Source organism: Lissotriton vulgaris, unplaced genomic scaffold, assembly GCF_964263255.1.
Source record: "Lissotriton vulgaris unplaced genomic scaffold, aLisVul1.2 SCAFFOLD_1390, whole genome shotgun sequence".
In the NCBI taxonomy this organism is placed as follows: Eukaryota; Metazoa; Chordata; class Amphibia; order Caudata; family Salamandridae; genus Lissotriton; species Lissotriton vulgaris.
The window spans coordinates 180,198-184,716 of NW_028254880.1; the positions used below are offsets into that span (position 1 = coordinate 180,198).

Genomic DNA, 4,519 nt, shown 5'->3' on the forward strand with positions numbered 1-4,519 from the left:
ACTAAAATAGGTGCTCTCGAGTATGTTAATTACATACTAGGATGTCAGATTAAAATGAAGTTATAAAATTCTAAATTGTCTGTGAAAATTGCTAAAATTGGTTACAGGTTAAAATTGATAAGATTGGTCACAAGTCACCTTTGCAGACGGCTAGGTGTCGAAACGCCGGTAGACTCTTGCCCCTTGAAAGTTGGAGGGCTTATTTTATGGTGGTGTTATGGGAAGGACGTCAAACAGAAATGCTACCAATATAATCTGAATCTATTGAGACATGATCTTGTACACATTCCAGTCATGACAATGTCTCAGTGTGAAAACATGCCCCCAAGTCACTTGGAAGCGGATCCTAAAATGAGCAGACATCTAGAGCCCAAGACCTGATTTTTCTTTTTATACAGAGAGAGGAAGACTTTAAATAACACAGAAACAAAAAATACCGCAGTCAGAGTACATTCCCACAGTGTCTGTAGTCGAATGTAATTGCTGTCCTCCCTCATGCTGCTTCCTCGTCTACGTGGCGGGGGTCCGGGACTCCTGTTATGATTGTTCTGGAAATGCAGGGAAGCATGCGAGCTGCAGTGAGAAGCTCTGCTGAAAGTTTGTATCCAAACCCCCATTGACACAGCAGTTGTGGTTGAGGACAGCTGGGATAATCTGTAGAACTCCATTACTTTCAATGATGATATCTCCTACTTCGTCGCTATCCCCTTCCACTGTATTGTAGTAACTCGCGTAGTGTGAAGCTTGGATTGGGGTCTGTTGGCTTGAAGCACTGTGTGTGGACATGTCTGAGCTTCCAGAGGCTTTGCTGCTTCGGAAAATATTGTTCCTTTGATTAGCTGGCTTTACAGTGATGATGAGCTTATGACTATTGGCTACCATCATGTCAGTTTCCTGGTCCAGGGATTCCCCAGCCAGATCAATGCTGTTTACCTCTAGAATTTCATCATTGATTGCCAGAAGTCCTGTACTTTCTGCTAGTCCATCCCTGACTAAGCGTGAAATGAAAATACCTGGTACCTTCTAAACCCCAGGAGGCGTGACACGGACGCTAATAACATCACAAATGTAGAAACTAAGTGGTTTGTCTGATCCATGCTTATGGAGCCGAACACGTTGCGAGTTTCTGCAGAATAGCTACATCTATAATGGAAGAAATATGATGGAAATCTTGGGGCATGCTGATCTGGAGATGGGGCTTGGAGCGTTGATGGGTTGGCCTCAACAGTCCTTTTTTCTTCCGCTGGAGTGAGTTTGTATTAAGCCCATTGTTTTCATTTTGTTACAAGGTTTGAATTTCTGAATTTCCCACCAACAAGCTAGCAATTATTTATCAAATCGATGGTCGAATATTGGATCTATGTATCTCTCGACACCCTAGAGACACATTTAATGGGTTTTTTCAACCAACCCATTTTCCTGAGTCAGCACAGCACCTAAAGAATAGTTACAAGCATCTATAGAGATACAACATGATAGTTTAGGATCAAATGCTTTTAGAATTTTAGAACTGCCCAATAGTGTTTTGATCCATTCAAAAGATTCCTGACGTGAAACATCCCACCTCAATTTAACATCTTTCTTTAAAAGTGCTGTGAATGGTTTAGTGTGAAGGCATAATCTGAAATAAAACGAGAATAAATCTTGCACATTCCCATGAACAATTTAAGAGCAGTTTTATCACTAGAAGCTTGAACTTCGATAATCACATTAACCAGCATGTTTTTGGTTCAGTACCCTGCTCTGACACTACATGACACAAGTATTCAACTCTGTTTTTACACAATTAACACTTCTCAATTTTAAGTACCACCCCTCTTTCCTGCAGAATAGATAAAACATGATACAGAATGACTTCATGCTCTTCCTTAGTTTCCATGACTATTGATTTGTCATCCTGGAAAGCAACAACCCCTTCCACTTTTTCAACACCTGGTACATGATTCTTTGAAAACCTGATGCCAACGAGCAATCGTCAGAACTAGATACTTTATGACAAGAACACTAAAGCTTCCTTCCTACAACAATTGTTGCTGTAGGTTGAAACGAGATTTCTTGGAGTGAAAGAAGCTCTGCCTTCATGACAGCAATCCCCTGTGCTCTCCTGGTTGTAGTGATGTCTGCACTGGACTCAACCCTGGGACTGTGGAGCTCCTGTCATCCTGTGGTTCACCAAGACCAGATACTCCAATACCATATACTCACCGGGGCCCAAAAAACTCACAGTGGACAAACCGCTAGTGGGTTCAGTTTTATAATTTCACAAACGGTTTAGGATTAGTCTAATCAATAATCACTGTTCATTTTGCAACTAACCCTTTGCAGATCAACAAGTTTTTTCCTCTGGTCGATGGACCATTAGTTGAATCTAGTTGATTGCGATAATTAACATGAACTAACTTTTCTATACTTTAAGTGAATCACCACAGACTCAAGAAAGTATTAAATCTTTATCTAAAATGTAGGTGCATGTGAACATTCTCAATACAGTGCAGTCACCATCATCCATAGGTGAGAAACATTCAATCAATAAACATAATGCATTTATCTCAGACTCAAACAATAATCAATGCCGGAAAGGGGAGGACAGAGAGAAAAGATCAAAAAAACATTTACGCATAACTGACATTTATAATTACCAAGGATTGTGTGGAAGACCAGCCCCCTGGCCAGAGGACTGGTGGGGGTTCTCTGAGATAGGTTCAGGAGACAAAGACTTCAGGACAGGAATCCGGACAGGATAGTTACCCTCTCTAAGATACAGACAGTTGCGCCGCACCCCTCTCTGACACTCTCTTCCACCTCGAGATTCTTTTACAATCTTCGAATATAACCCAAATTAATTTAGGATAGAAAGTTCTGCTTCAGGTTCTGCAATCGATTCTTCATCAGCAACAAAGCATCAGCCACTCTCCCCAGGATTCAGCAAGTCATCATCTTCTGTTCTGACTAACTAACTAAAACTATCTTAATATGCCTTCGTTCTACATGTTCCACCCATTAATGTTTTAATATCTGAAAATTCGAAATTTGATTGGTCAGGCAAAGGGGGGTCTTCATCACCCCATGCATACATGTCACAAAACTCTGATAAACCATTGTTCATAAGCCCAACCCCTTACTTTCTATTCATACATTGTATTCCCATATACTACCTTTATCCATATGGCAACATTAAAACATTTCAATCAATAGAACATTTCACTGCTGAATTCTGCTCCATTCATTCCCAAGCCATGGCACTCGATTTTGGCTACCGTTCAACTGCTCTGTCATTGACCTTCATGGCTTCATTCAGTGGGAATACGCAGACTTCATGTCAGTCAGCTCATTCAGTTATGCGAGAAAGGCCCAAATACGCACTAATGATGACAGTCAAAAGACAGATGTTAATTTCTCAAAATAAATGTTTGCACTGTATACCACCCACCTCTACTCTATCCTATTTTATTTATTAAACTTATTCCTGTGTTAGCATTAGTCAAATAGCGTGCTCTAATTTTAGCTTAGCAGGTGCCATGCATGAGAGTCTTCAAGACGCCATGTTAGTAGTTTCTGCTCATGTGCAAAAATTTCCCTCCAAGTGTTACCTCGTCATACTACGTAGATGTGGTTGACACAAGTGCAAACAGATTTCCCGTTTAAAGCAGTATTAGTCCTTCTTCAATGTTATCTGTGTTAGTACATCCATATGTAAGCTTCGAGTTAATGAGCGGATTGCATCCAACCAAGTCTATTTTCTCTGAGACCTTGCTCCATCAATCCCCTCTGTGATGGCATTTTGAGCCATCAAAAAATTACCCATCCCAACCAGAAGCCAACATCAACCATTCTCAATGTTTCTCCTGTTCGATATATTCTCATCTTTTGCTTCTTTTCCTTTTCATTCTTTCATTCTTTTATATATTTTCCGTTTCATTTCTTCTAGCTGAATTTCCTCATATTCTCTCTTTCTCTTCTTACCTTTCCCATCATGTATTCTCATTTTTCCTTTTCCCTCGCAATACTTGCATGTGATCATTCTCATTAATACTATTGTCACTGTTACAACTATTGGTATTATTATTCTACCTAGGAAACTCTTTCCAAAGTCAGCAAACTAATTCCCTATTGCAGTAATACTCTTTGTTAGTCTTTCCCATACACCGTCAACCACCAGTTGGGTCAAGTCTTCATGAATTTGTGTAATATTCTTAATATACCCTTTAATTTCCTTACTTTTATTAGGTATGTAAGTGCAACAATGTTGAACTTTAAACATTCCACAGACTCTTCCTTCTTTTGCCAATAAAAGATCAAAAGCAAGACGATTTTGTAAACCCATCGATCTCATTGCAACCATTTCTGTATTAATCATCAAGAATCCTCCAGCAGTAACAGTTGAAAGACGATCAACTACTGTTGATAAGTTGATAATTTATGAATTTTGTGCGAATTCATAACGACTCCAACTGTGCACCAAATATATCACCCACTATTTCAGAAAAATTAGCCTTCGGGAAACAACACATACAACACA

General features: G+C 39.6%; 1 pseudogene; it reads right to left on the reverse strand.

Annotated features, from left to right (window-relative positions):
* Window positions 1-329: 329 nt before the first annotated feature.
* On the reverse strand, window positions 330-1,279 carry LOC147659381 (partitioning defective 6 homolog gamma pseudogene; annotated as a pseudogene).
* Window positions 1,280-4,519: the final 3,240 nt, after the last annotated feature.